The 18,433-nt window shown below is 44.1% G+C and overlaps 1 long non-coding RNA gene across 1 annotated transcript in view; it reads right to left on the bottom strand.

Moving 5' to 3' along the window:
* Positions 1–2,491: 2,491 nt before the first annotated feature.
* Positions 2,492–18,433, bottom strand: part of LOC117062452 — a 60,962-nt gene continuing 45,020 nt past the window's right edge. The window contains exon 3 of the long non-coding RNA XR_004428381.1: positions 2,492–2,651. This is a non-coding gene — a long non-coding RNA (uncharacterized LOC117062452). The remainder of the gene's footprint in view (positions 2,652–18,433) is intronic.

Raw genomic sequence — 18,433 nt, 5'->3', positions numbered from 1 at the left:
AACCCAGGACCACTAGTGAGACTGGAGGAACATGGGGAGGAAGTAGTGTGACCAGAGTCTGGTTGTCAGGGCCATGGGGCAGTGGCTGTTTAGTGGGAGCTGGGATCATGGAGGAAAGGGTTTCCCTGCAGGATCCACAGCCAAGGAGGAAACACAGCCACTGCCAGTGATGCCACAGAAAGGGGGAAGAAGGCGAGAAATGACCATGATTTTCCCTCTCTGCACCCCCAGTGCTCCCTCAGGGCCCCACGTTGGTGTATACTGCCTGAAGGCTGGAAGGAGAGAGGCCCTGGAAAGAACAAGAATGAATCTGGGGGCACTGGCAGGCAGGCAGGCAGCACATCCTTCTCCTACACAGCTGCTTCCCTGCCCACACCTCCCTTCTCCTCATCCTGGCAGGCCCCTGGCCCTCCCAGATGACCATCAGGCCTCCCTACCATTCCCTCCTGACCTTGACCTCCACTGCATCAGCACTGTCCTTGCTGCCCCAACCCTCTCTGGCCTCTCTCTTGAGCTGCCAAACACTGAGGAGAACAGCCACAGGGCTGTGCTGACTGAAGCCACTGACACGGGCTATCGAGCCTGCAGGTGACTGTCACAGCTGCTGGACAATCCTTTGGACAAGATTCATGAATTTTCAGGCATCTCACAGATTGGCTCCCCAAGTCTTTCCCATTCTCCTCAAGTCCCCAACCAAGCCTCATTCCCTCAGGTTGTCCTCTCACTCTCCTGAGACACCAAGCCATGGACATGACCTTTCTCCATGTCTCTTCTTTTGAAGCTTCACTCGTTCATTTTTTCCTCTTGTCTCTGAGGATGACACACTCATCTTTCTTGTCCTGTAACAAGAAACTGTGACTTCGCTCCAATCATCATCCCTTCTGCTTTTTTGTTTTAAAGCTTCCCTTTCCCTTGGCTTTGTTCTCTCTACTTAGAAGTGAGCACAGGTGCTCCATTGCTCACAAGGCAACAAGAAAAAGTCCTTTGACCTCTTTGACCCCCTCTCTTGACCTTCAAACATATTCAAAGAGCAAGAGTAACCCACCATCTGTTTTTCATGGTTTCATGATTGTCCATTCCAGTGGCTTTGATCCACCTTTCTTGTCTGTGACTGTCCCAGCATTGGTCCCCATTAACAACCTCCCCCACCCCACCCTCTTTCTGGAAATGTCTCCCTCAATTTCTGTGAGGTTGTGTTCTATTGCTCTCTGCCCTGTATTCTCTCCAAAATCTCCTCCATGGCTTCTTCCTGGCTCCTCTCTCTTCTCCTGTGCAAATACATAGGGGTCTCCTACTCTCTGCCCTCAGCCCTCACCACGTAATCCCTGCACTTGGCCTTTCTGTCGTCTCTCCCCTCCTGTCCCATCTCTGTGTAGCACTCTCTGGATCCGTCCCCTGCTCCAAGCCTTGGGGACAACAAGCTGATCCCAAATATTCAACCAGCTGGAAATCCGATGCCTTCTGCTGCCATAAACCTCTGTACTCCAAACGACACTTATTCCTTCCCATAATCCCTCAACAGATCCTACCACCACTGACTTCGCACTTTTCCTCGTGTTCTGCCTCAACATTTTATGCGGCCTTTGACTCCCCCATCCCCACCTCCAGTCAGTCACTGAGCCAAGGAAATCCAAGAAGCCGGCCCCCCTCGTTTCCGCTGGCCTCACCATTGAACAAGCCCTTATTATGTTCAAATATATTTTCTATATAATGTATAAATACATTTATTATATTTAAATATAATATATGTTATATAATGTATAATAATTGATTAAATTTTATATATTCATATATTTCTATCTTTTATTTATATTATATAACACATTACATATTTAAATATTAATTTATTACATAAATATATATAACTGTGTCCTATAACATATTTAATAAATTAGATATTTAACACATAAATATGAAACATTTCATACATGAAAATAAATGATGTTACACTGTCATGGTTCCCAGTCTCTGTGCTGAGGCACCAGGACACCACAGTGAAACCACAGACGCTTCACAGTGTATCTTAATTTTCAAGGGACAATACACGATCTACGACTTTTAAGATCTGGGGACTTAACAACCTACCCAGGTATTTAGTTTTGTCTCAGGACACTGAAAAATTTGTGGAGACACTAAGGGCGTTATGATCTGAGAGAGTTTGTGAAACTCAGGTATCTAGATTTCTGAAAATACAGTGGCCACCCAGGTTCCTACAACGCAACTCAGGAATAGAGCACTTAAATACCGTGGAAGCTCTCTGATATTCCATCCCTAATTACAACACCTGCACCTGCCCACCCTTCCAGAACTGACTACTGGTCTGAATTTTTGCATTTACAATTCCCTTGCTTTTCTTTATAGTTTTTATTGCAGTTGTCTGTGTTCTTAAAACATATATGCAAATAGGCATATTGTTTAGATTTACATGTCAACTTTCATCACGTTTTGCATTGAATGTTACCTGATCTCCTGGCTAATTTTCCTACCTCTTAGATGATCTTCTTGCCATTGCATGTACTTTTTTAGTATTTGATCAGGTCTCTTCACTGCTCAACAATCTTCAGGGACTCCCCGTCCACTACTGAATCAATTCCCTTGACATTCTCTGCTTCACCAAGTCCCTTAATTTCTCTGAGTCCCAGCTTCCTTACCTGTAAAATAGGAATGACAATATCCATCTTACAGCATTGTTTTTAAGGATCAAGCAAGACAATCCTGTAACATGCATACCATGAGGCCTGACACATAGTAGGAAGCACAGTATGTTGGAGCTCTTATTATTCTTATTATTTTTATTACTCTTCCCTGAGCTGTTATTTTTTTCATGATGATTATTACTCCTCCATGAACTCTTCCCTTAGACATAGCACAGTGCCTGAACATAGTGAATGTTCAGGAAATATTTGTTGAATGTGAAATAAACTGATCTCCATCAACTCACGTGCAAGTTGGTAATGCCCAGGGAAGGAACTCTCATTAATGGGTCTTTGAAGAACCCCCAAACGGAGGTCAATATTGCCTATTTTGGAAGGAGTGGGGAAGACATTGATACTTTCTCTTGCTAAGGAGAGTAAGTAAGATGTAATGGGGTCTTTAAAATATTTTATAGCAGTGTATGGGTATGGGCTTGGTCTGAGCTGCTCCCAGCTGGCTTTTGTCAAGCGTTGGCTGCCCTCAAAGCAGAACCACCTGCTCATGAGGACCGCAGGATTCGCTGGGGCCCAGCTGGAGGGAGGGAACCCATTCCTCTGATGTGCGCAGTTGTCTCAAGCCTGGAACCCATTCCTTGCTCAGATGCCAAAAAACTATTTTGGATCCTGTAGAGCTGGCAGGGGTCCCTGGTATGCCATGTCTCTGTGTATGAACTGCTTGACACTTGCTTCTTCCGTTGGGGCTATTTCAAAGAAGATGGGAGAAATTAATGGCTATAAATGACTCAGGCCCTTGAGTTATGGTTTTACTTATGCATAATTTTGACAGGTTGTCTCCTTATTGAGAAATGGCATGTTTCTTATCTTTTGAGAAAGATTATTCTCACTAATCTGAGAAGGGATGCCATGCATGATGCTGGAAAAGGACAATATGTAATCTGTCTTAGCAAAAACACACTCCCAGAAGCCTGTGGTCCCAGCAGAACCACTTCATCTTTAATTTGCTGTGTTTTCTTAGTAGGTTCTCGTTCCTGCCTCTCCATTACCACTGCCCGATCTTCAAACTTGCAAAGGAAAGTCACCATTTGTTCTCTAGGAGTATCATGTTTCAAAACTACGCATGTACTAAAAAGCAGAAAACCTTGCATACATGTGCAATTATGTCAACTTAAGTGCACATTTATGTGAATATATTCTATACATAAAGTCAAAAAAAAAAGCATAGTGTTCTATGATAAGAAATGCATATTGATTACCCAAACAATGATTAAAGTTTATCTATCTTCTGCCTTGGGTAGCACAGAGTGACTTATCAAATGTCAATGGTTACACTAACATTTACTTTAGCAGAGAGATAATTACAAGGGCTGAAAAGCCTATTGAAACCATCAGAGTGTCCACACATCAGCTGGTTTCCATCCAAACCAGTTTATAATCTAAAGTAGGAATGTCTTTACTTTAGATGCAGCTGAGGTCATAACCTTTTGTTTCTTGTTCTTAACCAGGTTCCGTGGCTGTAGTGACTCCAGCCAAGTTTCATATTGCCTCTGGACTTTTGGATGTGGCTCTGCTGCTAATGTTGGCAGGGTGAGTGGGAGAGCTGACCACTGGCTCTAGTTGCAATTTCCACCTGTGAAAAATGTTTCTAGGGAGGTAGACATGAGAGGTCAAATGGATTGTGAATGATATTTGTATAGCCAAGTTCATAAGATCCTGAAGGAGCAATAGGAAGGCTCTCTTTACTTTTGTGTATTTGCTTTGAAAGTCAAGGTAACTCATAGGATAACCCGTTTTTGGAGATTTTAGTTACAAAGTTGTGATTTGCTATTAAAAATGTAGATACATTAGATGATTTGAAACTTTTTTGTTGACCTTTGTGAAAAGAAAAACAAATATCGCTCAGGTGTGCTTCACTGTGTACTAAAAGGTAAACAGCTGCGTGCAGACTCAATGATTTTTCCCCGGTGACGCTCATTCTAAATGAGGTGCTTTGTCTTAATTTTAGATAGAACTGAAACTCTTAATTAAATAACTAATTGCTTATAGCAACTGGTCAACTTCCTCTTTAAAGAAAATATTTTTGGAAAATGATCTTTTTGTGTCTAGAAATCCTTTGTAAAACAATTACTCCTATTCACCCACCACATAATCTCCAAATTTCTTAAAGTAATTTTCTTTAAAGCCTACTCAGAACACTTACATAGATTTGCTCTCCAATCATGTGAAGCTTCAGGTTTGAACTTTGGTACTTTCAACCAAGCCTTACTTACCAGAATGAGTGGGTGGCAGTTCCACCCTTCCTTTTTCTCCATTACTTCATTCATTTGTTTATCTGACATTTATTTAGGTTCTCCTGGCTTGTAAGCACCATGCGAGACCTTGCAGATTTCAAAATGAAAAATACCCTCAACGAAGGGGGTGGCTATGTAAGCAAGTCATTGCAGTAGAGTCAGATAATTGCCACCAGAGAGGCACTCAGAAGAAGCACTGACCCCCTTGACTGACGGAGTCAGAAAAATCTCCATGAAAAGATGGTATTTGAGCTCAAACCTGTACTAGTTTGCCAAGCCAAAGAGAAGGAGGAAAGGGCTTTGAGATTCAAGAAATATTGGCGTAAAAATGCAGGGATGATATGAGATGTACTTGGTGATGCAAGATGGGGAGTGGTAATTCATGGAACACATGCACACTCGCACACATATAATTAAATGCCTACTACATACCAAGCACTGGACAGACAAGTGTGTTTTTCATTCATTATCTTGTTTCATTTTCATGAAGATACCATGAGGTAGGAGAGATATATATATATTGAGATGGAGACTCGCTCTGTTGCCCAGGCAGGAGTGCAGTGGTGCGATCTCTGCTCACTGCAAGCTCCGTCCCCTGGCTTCACGCCATTCTCCTGCCTCAGCCTCCCATGTAGCTGGGACTATAGGCGCCCACCACCACGCCCGGCTAATTTTTTTTTTGTCTTTTTAGTAGAGACGGGGTTTCACCATGTTAGCCAGGATGGTCTCGATCTCCTGACCTCGTGATCCACCCGTCTCGGCCTCCCAAAGTGCTGGGATTACAGGTAGGATATTTTTTTAAATCATCACTTTACAAATGAAAAAAAGGTATCATTGTCACTGCTTTACAGATGATGCTCCCTGTGATTCAGGGATTTACCCATGGCCCTAAAGCTCATCAGATGTCACTAGCATCAAATCCTTTGCTCTTGATGATTGTCTAAGCAGGTTCATGCAAGGTAGTTAGGGTCCTTCCATGCCATGTAGAGACTTTGATCTTCATCCTGTTGGCAATGGGACACCATCAACATGTTTCCAATAGGGCAATGAAGCACTCTGCTAAGTTTTAAAATATAATGATATGGCAGGAATGTGAAGGAAGGGCTAGAATGAGAAGACACAAGAGACAGGAAAAATAATTAAGAGGGCATGAAAATAGTCTAGGCAAGACATAGCAAGGACCTGAAACAAGGAAGGGGTGATAGAGCAGCAAAGATGGATTTGAGAGACAATTCAGAAATAAAATGGAAAGGACAGAGGAGCCCCGGGGCAGGAATTACCCGAGCTCTTTGTTACAAGCCACAGAACCTATGTATTCAAGTCAGTTTTAGAAGAAAATGAACTTGCTAAGTGATCTGAGGGAATATATAGAGTCTTTGGGAGAGCCAGAGAATCCGTTTTGGAAGTGTCAGGGTTAAAAGAAGGGCCGGAATTACATGGAACTGCTTTTGATGGAGACCCTGCTGCTGCCTTCACTGGGCTTTGGAACTGGTGCCCAGGTATGCATTTCCTTCTGCAGTTATAACAAATTTACACACACTTAGGAGATTAAAACAATACCCTATATTCTCTTACAGTTCTGGAGGGCAGAAGTTCAAAATGGGCCTTGCTGGGCTAAAATCAAGGTGTGGCAGGGTTGCTTTCCTTTCCAGAGGTTCTAGGGGAGTGTGATTTTCCTTGCCTTTTCCAGCTTCTGGAGGCCACCTGCATCCTTGGCTCATGGCCCCTTCTCCATCTTCATAGCCAGCAGTGTGGCTTCAAATCTTTCTCTCTTACTTCTGCTTTCATTACCGTGTCTCTTCCTCTCCCTCTGCTTCCATCATCACATTACCTTCTCTGATTCTGAACCTCCTACCTCATCCCTTATAAGAACCCTTGTGATGACATTGAGCTCACCCAGATAATCCAAGACCATCTCTCCGTCTCAAGATCCTTAACTTGGTCCCATCTGCAAAATCCCCTCTGCCATGTGAGTTAATGCATTCATATTCAGGTTCCAACAATTGAGGCATTGACGTCTTTGGGAGCTCATTATTCTTCCACACAGTACTGTAGCTTATCTCTCAAACTCTCTATCTCTCAGGGACTTCCTTGAAGGACCTCACCCCTCTTTGTCTCTGAAATGTTGGCTGTCACTGCTGCATCCACCCTCACCAGAATGTCTGCAGCCCAGGCCTGCTGCTTCATGTCCATAGATTCCAAATCAGAGTCTTACATAGTTGTATGTGATCAGGGTGTCTGGATCGTACACCCAAACCTCAGCTGCAAGAGTGGCCCAGAGAACAAGTTTTGACTTCTTCCTTAGGAGCAAGCAGGCTCATGATGCTGGAAGGTGGCTGGGGTGGGGTGGGGGTGGGTGTTCAAAAGTTGATAGGGGCCAGGCACAGTGGCTCATGCCTGTAACCCCAACACTTTAGGAGGCTGAGGCAGGAGGGTTACTTGCGCCCAGCAGTTCAAGACTAGCCTGCGCAACAGAGTGAGACCACATCTCTACAAAAAAATTAAAAAAAAAAAAAATAGCCGAGCATGGTGGCACACCTGTAGTCCCAGCTTACTCCTGAGGCTGAGGCAGGAGGATCACTTGAGCCTAGGAGGTTGAGACTCCAGTAAGCTACGATCTCAACACTGCACTCCAGCCTGGGTGACAGAGTGAGATTCCATCTCAAGAAACAAAACAAAAGTTAATAGGTGGCCAAAAGCATGACAAATAGCTGCAAAACCTAGCCAAACCTCGGGTCATACCATGAGTTCTGTTGCCAGTTCCACAGTTAGGAGGAATGTAAGCAAACTGGAGCCAGGACAGAGAAGGCAGGGATGATGCAGGAGCCTGACATTGTGAGTCCAGGGTGTTCATAGACTGGAGGACATAAGGACAGTTTTAAAAGACACATGATTGAGGTTTCCTAATGAGCGAGAGCTTGCACGTGGAAGAGAACTTGGACCTGTCTTGTGTGTCTCCAGCGTTCAACATTAGGACTCTGTAGAGGGTGACATGGTAACAGGGTGCTTCATTTCTCAGTTGCATGATCTAAAGGCCGATGGGTTGCTCCAACAGGCAAGAAGCTTGCTGCCATTTAAAGTATTGAGGCAGAAGCAGGATGACATGTTGGGGCACAAAGAGGGGAGTCAAATAGCAGAGGAGATTGCAATAGATGGCTTCTAAGTTTATTATTCTGTTCTTATCCAGTAACCAGGTTATTGGTGGGGAAGGTACTAAGGGCCAAATCACAACTTCACGTGAAAGTAACTTTTTTTAAATTTTATTTTTGAGATGGAGTCTCACTGTGTCACCCAGGCTGGAGTGCAGTGGCGCAATCTTGGCTCACTGCAACCTCCAACTTCCGGGATCAAGAGATTCTGCTGCCTCAGTCTCCCAAGTAGCTAGAATTACAGGCATCTGCCACCACATCCAGCTAATTTTTTGTATTTTTAATAGAGACAGAGTTTACTATGTTGGCCAGTCTGGTCTTGAACTCCTGACCTCAGGTGATGCACCCACCTTGGCCTCCCAAAGTGCTGGGATTACAGGCGTGAGCCACCGTGCCCAGCCCAAAAGTAACATTTTTAAGGAGAAAACACTTGATGCATTCTTTTAAAGCTTGCCTTTTATTTTCTGATTCCTATTCTTTCCTCTTTTTTTGAACAGTAAGTAACATTTTTAAACACTGTAGTTTGTTCCCACTCTGACTCTGGAGTCTGGTTTTTCTCTCGGGCCTGCTGCTGTGTTGGAAGACTTGACATGCCTTTTGTGTTCTGTAATGTCTTCATCTGAACAACAGGCCTGTAAAGACTGATCCCCAGTGATTATGCCAAATGTTTTTGGAGAGAAGTGGATGAATTTATACAGGAACTAAGTATTCAAATCTGCTTTCCTTTTCTATATATGCAGTTCTCTGTCTGCATTCCAACTGTTGGCACAGAAGCCCTGGTCCACTGCCCTGGTTTATCACCTTCACACAGAGATGGGGGTTGCAGGCGTAGGGGCTGCACATCAGGGCCACACATCGGGGCCATGTTGACCTGCTTCTTTCCAAATGGCTCCAAGGGTTATGCGTTTACATACACCCACAGAATGCGTTTGGGAAGGTTACTTTTCAACACTGTGAATCTAATGCACAGAATGACACACATTTTTAAGTTAAAAGTCAAGATGTTTTTGCTTGGATTTAACCTAACCTTCTTTTGTTTTAATCCAAACTCCATGTTGCTTGATATGATACAGACTTCCTGAGTGACCCAGGCATCATTAGTAACAGACACTTTGGCCTTTTTATCCTTTTTTTTTTTTTTCCTGTAAAAAGGGAAAAGCAATTTCTGTTCATCTGTGAAGCACCATAATGAATAGATTTGCAGATTAGATGATAGAATTTTTGAAACTACCATGGATCTCATGTTCAAAGGACAGTGTGTGGGTGTGTGTGTGGTGGGGGGATGATGGTGAGGATAGGGAGTGGGGGTATGGCAAGCTTCAAGACTTTTTAAAATATTCTTAGTGTTTTGTTAACCTTCTCTTACCAACCTTCACATCAAATTTTTGAAAATCACGTGGTATACTTATAGGCGTTTGTTTTGTTTTTCTTTATTCTTAGAAAGCATTCTTTCTGGATTGCTTTGTTTTAGTCCTGAGTAGGTAACTATGCTGCATGTGGATAAAGTGGTTTTTCATGAGCAGGTGTTGCAATCAAATACAATTCTCAACAAAAGATGCTCTGACAGATATTCACAACATGAGTAATCCAGCCTGCGTGATGATTAGCTAGAAATGCTAAGCGGCAGTTTCCATAAATGACTATAATTAGTCATCTTTTAACACAGCTAAGCCAACTCACAGTGCCTCTTCTTAGAAGTTCTCTAGAATCTATAAATATAATGTTCAGCATTTCCCCAACATCATGTTCAGTCTGAGTCTCCCTGCAATGTGTCCTCTTCTTTGCTTTTCCTTCCTCACTCCCCACTCCTTTTCTCCTTCCTCCACTCATCCCTCCTCTGCAGACTGTCCCGCCCAGACACTGCTTTTCACCCTCAATTCTTCTCTCTTTCCCATTAAAAGAAAATAAGGTTGCATCTGATTCTCCCCGAGCCCCATGGCTAGCGTTCCACAAACCCATGTCCTTTTTCTTAAAGACTCCAAATAGGACATCCCAGCTGTCCCTGCTCCCCAGTCCTGCCGGGATCCGCTGGGAATCCAGGTGGTCAATGGCTAGCTGGGATGGGAGAAGGGTGCTGGGAACTACACAGGATTTTCCTTTCCTATGATGCCTATACTCTAGTGGGGGAAGGGTAAGGCTGGGCAAGGGGTGGAGAATGGATAGAGGGACCAGCTGGTCAGGAGGCCTAGATCCCAGCAGAGCATTAACCCCGTATCTCTGATCCCTCATCCAGGACAGTAAGGATGGCTGGGCAAGTGGCCTGAGCTCTTATAATGCACCTGCTACATATAACGCATCCAGACCTGCAGCAAGACAGCCATGACAGCCATTCCCATCCCCAATGACATGCATGTTCAAAATACTTAAAGGCTGAATGTTAAAAGAGAGAGGATAAAACTACTGAGCATTTGAAGTAGAGCCTGGAGCAGTAACGGGACAGCACTGTGACTCCCTCGCAGTGCAAGAGTGTCTTCTCCTCCTCCCTACCTAGCCTGGCATGCTTTCATTCTTTTCACTTGCTCTCCTCCCAACCCTACACACACACACACACACACACTCAGACACCTTCCATCCCTGCAGGCTACATGTCAGAGGCAGTCACCGGGCTTGGAAAACAACAAGTTTCTGAAACTTAAGGAGGTAGAATGGGAACTTTTTCCACCATGCCCTCTGTTTACTGACCCCAGCTCTCCAGCCACTGTACTCCCTTCCCCAACACCGCCACCTCCATCGGACTCCCTGAGTCTGAAGGCACAGGATGGTTAAAAGGAGCCTTCATTCCTGCGACTCTACTCTCTTCTCCTCAAAGAAGTGACAGGCAAGGTAGGGCATTCTCACTGTCTCAACAATATAATTTGCACATGCCCTGGCCCTGTGCCCTTCAGTAGTGATGTCTTCCCTCCCTGAAGTCCCCTGGGAGTCTCCTTTGTCACTAACTGGCTTCCTTTCCTGGCATGGAGCACCTGACCTTGTTCTACTTGTCTCTTTTACTGGCAAACTATATCTGCCAAGTTGGCTGGCTTTTGCCTTAGGGGTCAGGAGAGGGAGCAATCAGACCAGAAGAAGGACAGGAGCATCAGCCACCTAAAGAAGGAATGGTAGCAACAATGAGACTGTTTAATCTTTCTAATTGCCAATACTTTCAATACAGTATCTGATATTCATCCAGTAGTTATCAAGGGTCACTTCTGTGCAGCCACTGTTTTAGATTCTGGGAATACAGAGGGAAAAGGACAAAGTGCCTGACCTCATCTAGCTTTCATTCTAATGGAGTAGCAAGACAATAGACACATAAACACATAAACGTATACTAGAAAGCCAGCTAGTCGACAGCATGCTTATCGTTGTTTTTTGGTTACCCAGAATCTGAACCTCCATCTTATGTCTGAGATTCCCTACCTCATAGAATCTGGTGGATAAGCAGAGCCCATGGTCCATTATATAGCAATCAAAAATGCCTGATAGTGGTTTTATTAGCCTCCCTTGTAGAAGGAGCCAAGGCCTGTGGCCAAGGCTCCACCAGCCAGACACACTGGCCCACAATCTGAGTTAGGAACCAATGACTCAAGGACAAAGAGACTGCAGAAAGCCCTCATAGGTGACGGCAGCAGCTGCAGAGGGATGGGGATTCCAGGGGTGCTAGTGACAGCAGGTTGCAGCCGTGTTAGTGTCTGGGACAGTAGCATTGGTGATATAACCAGTGGCAGCTAGGGCAGCAGAGATCCCACCAATTGGTGCAATGCATGCACTTTTCTTGGCTATAAACCACTAAACCTTCCCAAACATTCCTTCTTCTACTTAAACCCACCAGAGTTTCCTGTGCTCTCATCTAAGAACTGAACACAAATAGCAATAAGTGCTCAATCAAAAGCAAAGCCAAACAGAGGGATGGAGAGTGATGAGAGGCTACCTTAGGTAGGTGGCCAAACTCAGCCTCTCCGTGGATATGGCTTTTAAGTCTCTCCAGAAAGCTGGAGAGCAAGGTGACCTGAAGACTGAGGGAAAGAACTCCAGAGAGAGGACACAGTGCAAAGGCTGGGTGGTGACAAGCTGAGGGGCTGACGAATACCAAGAAGGCCAGTGTGGCCCGAGCTGAGACAGAAGCTAAGTCAGAAGGACAAGCCAGGACCACAGCCAGTGAGGCTGGTTAGATTGTCGTGTGGAGTCTGAGTGTCATGCTGCATGTGAGGGTAGCCCCAGCTGATTTTAAGCAAGGCGACTGGTAGTTGAAAAGATCACCCCCGCTGCTGTCAGGAGAATCGTCTGTAGCAGGATAGGAGTGGAAGCAGAAAGATCAGAGACTCTTGCAGAGGTCCAGGAGCCAGTAGTATGGCTCTGATCTCCCCAGGCTGAGGGCGTTTGAGTAGTGGTGGTGGGAAGAAGAAAGATGAGGGAAGGTGGAGCTGAGAAGCCTTGCTGTGGTTTACATGTGGGGTGTGAAGGAAAGAGACGGTTCGGGACTGAGCCGTTTTCTGAGACGGGGAAGATGAAGAGAAAGGCAAGCTGGCGGGAGGAGGAGTCAGGATCAAGAGTTTAGCTTTAGATCTAGTGAGTGGGAAACACTGAGGTGGAGTGGAGACAGAGTCTGCAGGGGGATGTAAGGACCTGGATGAGTTGGGGGCAAGGCGGGCGCTGGAACTAAATGTGTGGGATTCCTCAGGACAGGGAGGAAACGTATAGCCATGAAAGTGAATATGCTCACTCAGACGAGAGTGTAGTTTGAGAAGGGGGCTCAGGACAGAGTGCTGGGGAACCAGGAATGAAGAGATCACAACGAGGAAGAGAATCCAGCTAGGGAACTGCAGGGCGGGAGGAAGAACACAGACTGCGGCGTCCTGGAAGCCAAGAAAAGAAAACAGGGGCCTTGGCAATGACCCTGTGGACTTCCAGAGGATGCTTGTATCAAGCAGGTAAAGGGACTGGGCTCCCAGAGGCTGGGCCACCCCATTTCAGTGCATGGCCCGGTGCCTCTTTAGAAGAGGAAGCCCCCAGATTCCAGAACATGCTGGCTCCACCCAAGGCAGACAGCAGTGAGGCCACACACTATTCCCGGCCCCCTTCTCTCTGAAAAGAGCCCTTTGTAACTTCTTTGAGAAGGAAACACCTCCGTCAGGGGAGGAACATTATTTGCTTCCTGTTAGAACAGACTTTTACTTAGGATCAAGCTCCGTGCCAGCCCCATCCCCACAGGGAGCAATAAGGGAAAGAGGAGGGAGGGGGCTGCAGATACTCACTTGTGGGGGCTGGTTTCGCAGGAACGGCTCTGCAGAGCTTGAAGAGGGGTGGGCCACAGGCCTACAGCTACAGTCTCTCTCAGCTAGAAACCCCCTCCCTCCTCTGCCGGTCTGTCCTCCCCAGGTTCTGTTTGAAAGGCCTGGGAGGTAAGGAGAAGGCTGGTCAGCCTGGACACTTAGTGGTTGCTTTAACACTTTCATGCCTGCCAGCCCTTTCCCAAGAAGACTACAGCCAGTCATTCATTCATTGAAAAACCCTTTGCCAAGCACGTACTCTGTGCTAGGTCTGTGCCCAGCATGGGGACACAGTATTAGAAAAAAAAAAAAAAATCAGACTTATCCCCCATCCCCACTGAGCTTGCAGTCTAGTGGCCTAAATTAAACAAATCACGCAGACACCTCTACAGCCACAAATGTGATAAGGCTCTAAGTGAATATCGCACATGATGGTGGCCCTGCTGAAGGCCAGGCAGAGGTTCCTTTCTGAGGAAGGACTTCTCTGAATCTCCAGAGGCCAACAGAACCTGTAACAGGAGGAGACAGGGTCAGGGTTCTAGAATCTGCCCACTATGCTTTTAAAAGCTGACCCATCTCTGTTATGCCATGGCTGCGATGTTTTAGGTCCCCAAAGCCCAGAGCACATCGTGGAGCATGGAAGTGCATTACCGAGAAGCCAAAGCTGGCCCAGGGCTGCTGGTGTGGAGGGTGTGTTCTGCTCTTGGGGCAGCAGCAACAGGTGCTGTGAGAGGCTGAGAGCTTTGGAAGCAGAAATGGCAATACTCGACATCGTCAGCAAATATTTGGGAGGCTTTTGTTAAAAGAAGAGCGGAATAAATGTTTATGTCTCTCATAAAACCCAAAGGAAAGCTCCTAGATAGGCTTCTTTAGGGCTATGACCATCTCTGCAGCTTCACTATACTGAGTTAAGTCTGTAGAGCATCTGTAACCCTAGACATGTGCATCCACAACCTCCATGCACACACACAAGGACACTCCCACAGAGGACAGGCAGTGCGGACAGTTAGGGGAGGACGGTGGAGGCCGCTTCGATTCACTTCAGTGCTTTGGATTCAGGTGTTTTTCTGTTTCATTTTCTGGGTAGCTGATTATTAAGCTAAACACTCCTTTTACGGTTGAAAATACATTAGTCCCTTTTCTTGCATGAATCTAATTCACCAAAGCCTATTAAAGTGCTTTTGGACCAATGAGGAAATTTAATGCTCAAGTATTTTATTCTGAATTCCAGTTTTCCTCGTGTTATGATTTTACCAATAAGAGGTTGGGTTGATTGTATGGTAAAGATTAAAAAAGGCATATTTGGAAAGAACATGACAATTCTCAAGGTATTTATACTACTTTACTGTATTTGATCCTTGCAACTGTCATATCAGTTACGCAAGAAATATTTCAGTTTTACAAATGAGAAAATTTCTGTCCTGAGACATTAAGTGATGTACTCAAAGGTCACATAATAATTTGTTTTGTTTTTATCTTCCCCACCATACTCCTCTATACCACCTTCAGGACTCTGGAAGTCAGATATATGTGAGTTTTTTGTCAATTAAATTCATAGTTATCTTAATATTCATCTCTTGCTAAAATTAAGGTGCAGAAATAAAATCTGTCTAATAGACAAATCCATCGTTTGTCTGGATAATCAAATTTTACTATATTTTGTTTTAATCCTGAGAATGAAATTTTACAAATAGCTCAGGAGATTTTCCCTAGAGTTCCAAATAAAATGTGTGTGGATCATTTACACATTCTGCTTAATCACATGACAGTTCCAAATTTTTAATTTCAACCCTTCATTACAATGAAAATTTTTGCTTTTTTTTTTTCACCTGCTCTTTGTTTTTCAATGGCTAAGGAAAGGAGAGGGGTGTGGGAAAATCTGTCTCTTTTGGCAATCACCAGCGCCATCTACTGTCAAGAAATAAAATCGTGACGCATTGTTACGTCAATGAACATTAAGGCTTAAAGAGGGAAAGACAATTTTATACCCCAGTACTTACTGATAAATATAGGTTCGTGCACACATATTTTTATCTTATATTATTGTATTTTATAAGCAGCTTATAGGGAGAATAAAATGAACTTAATATATAATCATTTATGTAATTCTTAAGAGCACTAACTTTGGAAGAGGATAAAAATGGAGTGAATTTCAGCTAAACCACTTAATAGCCATGTGATTTCTCTAACCCTCAGCCTTTTCATCTGCAAAATATGAACAATTATACTGAGAAGGTTGTTTTGTTAATTAAATAATATATGTAAAGTTTACCCCAAAGCTAGCAGATCAAGGCCTCTTATTGTTATATGACATTTATGGGGCACATGCTAGATATCAGCCTCTGCTGGAGGCTTGCTTCATAGCAATGCTGTAAGCTGGAGAGGCTCTGAGCTAGCAAGTACTGTGTCCAAGATTATGCAACTAAATGAGAAGCATTTTTAAGTCCAATTTTCCATCTGATTTCAAAGTTGTTATCGTTTCTGCTGTCTCACAGAGCATGGCTATGAATCCCCTTCTGATACATATCTGTGAATGCTCACTTTAGGCCCGCTGGTGAAGATCTGCTTTTCATATATTTATATGGGCTCCAGCCTTTGTGGTCTGATGTGTGTAGCTCATTGTAGGGATGTGCCAAGTTTGCCTAACCATGCTATATTTAAGAAAGTAACCTCAGGAAGACTCAAAGGATTTTACATGCAACCCTGATCATAACCCAAGATGAAAAGGATGATAAACCTTTTCATCTTGGGTTATGATTTACAGCCCTCACAGCATTTTATACAGAATCCTCTGTTACTGTCACCTACCATGTCATCATAGTTTTGTTTCTTCTTTTCTTTTCTTTCTTTCTGGTTTTTGTTTTGTTTTTTTAAACAAAGCTGTCTCTCTTTCTGGAATAGAATTCCTTGAGGGCACAAGTCATGCTTGATAAATGAATGAATGGATGAATGAAAAGTGATTATGTGTTATTTTCCCAGTATGAAGAGATGAGGCCTTCACAAGGCCTTTGAAGACAAGGACCGTAAATTCTCCCTACACCAGCATGTACTGATTATCCATTTGAGATTTACTGACTACAGTTGAATCAAGTTGACTAAAAGTTGCCCTCAAGATACTTCTTTAAAGACAACCCACTTTAGAGTGCCAGTCTTTCCCCTAAACTAAATCCAAAGAGCATTTTTAAAATTCAAATTTCTTCTCTAGAGAATTTAAGATTTTCTTGAGATTCAACAATAGTAACACTTATAAACAGATAAAATGTATATATAAGTCACAAAATGGTATTGCTAAAGTGGCTTTTATTTTTATTTGAGATAGAGTCTCGCTCTTTCTCCCAGGCTGGTGTGCAGTGGCACGATCTCAGCTCACTGCAACTTCCATCTCCTGGGTTCAAGCAACTCTCCTGCTTCACCCTCCTGAGTAGCTGAGATTACAGGCACCACCACGCCATGCTAATTTTTGTTATTTTTAGTAGAGATGGGGTTTTGCCACAGTGGCCAGGCTGGTCTCGAACTCCTGACTTCAAGCGATCCACTCACCTCAGTTTCCCAAAGTGCTGGGATTACAGGTGTGAGCCACTGTGTGTGGCCTGAAAGTTGCTTTTTAAACCAAGGGTGCTGGTTGGGTATGGTGGCTCACACATGTAATCCCACCTCTTTGGGAGGCCAGAGGCTGAGCAGGAGGACCACTTAAGCTCAAGAGTCTGAGGCTGCAGTGATGAGCTACCAGCTTGAGCTATGATCAAGTCACTGTACTCCAGCCTGAGTAACAGAGTGAGACCCCCCATCTCTAAAAACACAAAACACAATGAAACAAAAAAACCTGAGAGTGCTATGTCCCTCTTATGTCCCTCATCTGAAAAAAAACAAACAAAAAAACAAACCTCACAGAAGTGTGTTGAGTATTAAATAAACTAACATATATAGAACACCTAGCGTAGTGCTTACTCACCTCATTCTTTCACTCAAAAATATATTTCCAGAGCTCCTGCTATGTGCCACATAGACAATGTTCTAGCCACTAATGGAGTGACAGCAAACGAGAGACAAAATCCTACCCTCATGAAACTTACATGGGGGTTGCAGGAGGCGTGGAATGGCAGGCCAGAAATTCAATGAGTAAGCAAATGAACAGTGCTACAGGGAAAAGTTAAAAAAAGGCAGGAGAGCAGGAGTGCCAGGAGGTGCTGGTTTGGATAGAGCAGTCATTAAGGGCCTCACTGAGCAGTAATTCTTGAGCACAAAGCAGATGAACTGAGAATGTACTGTAGGGATGCCCGGACAAAAGCATCTCAGACAGAAAGGACAGGAAACAGATCCCCTGGGATGGAAGTATGCTTGACTCAATAAAAGCCAAGAGGGGTCCCTTCTCACCTCTACTCCCACACCTGAGCCCTTTGGTTTTCTTAATGGTGGCTCCCGTGATGATATTGATTTTAGGTGCGTAAGTATTGGCCATGCCTGCACATAGATGGAGAGACCTCATTGATAAAAACCTGCTCCTTGCAGTTTTTTTTTTCTTTATGCTTCAAATGCATAAAGAAAAGTAGCTAAGATGAAGTTCTCTGTGGAAGACTATTTCTGTTCATGACTATTTGATTTACAATGTTGTAAAAGGTGACTGGGTTTCCAGGCTAGACCACAGGACCCTCCCTAATGTCTCACGTAGATGGCACGTGGGGCACTTGTAATAGAATACAGTGGAAGACAACCCTGTTACCACTGTGTAGCATGATGTTCTAAATTCTATTCCAGCTCTGACATTCCATATTTCTATGATATATAAAAGGAGCAAAGGGAAAATTCATTACCTGCAGTAGAAATTGAATGGGCCTTTGTGGGTTGACCTGGAGACCCAACACACACTTATAACATTCTGTTTGAAGAAAAATGAGTTCTGGGTTTCAAGTGCTACACTTACAGACGTTCAGAACATAGACCATTTATGAATTGGAGACTTCCTGTGGTAGGTGAGAGTGTCCCTGGTGGCAACGGGCAGGAAAAGATTAAAGAGCAAAGCCCAGAACTACTGTAGCTGGAGCCTTAATGAGGGAAACACTGATCATGACGGACAACCCAGACACAGTCCTCGG

This window comes from Trachypithecus francoisi, unplaced genomic scaffold (genome assembly GCF_009764315.1).
Source record: "Trachypithecus francoisi isolate TF-2019V2 unplaced genomic scaffold, Tfra_2.0 Lachesis_group17, whole genome shotgun sequence".
NCBI lineage: Eukaryota > Metazoa > Chordata > Mammalia > Primates > Cercopithecidae > Trachypithecus > Trachypithecus francoisi.
The sequence above is the reverse complement of the archived record's forward strand: the minus strand, read 5'-3'. Positions and strand labels throughout refer to the sequence as shown.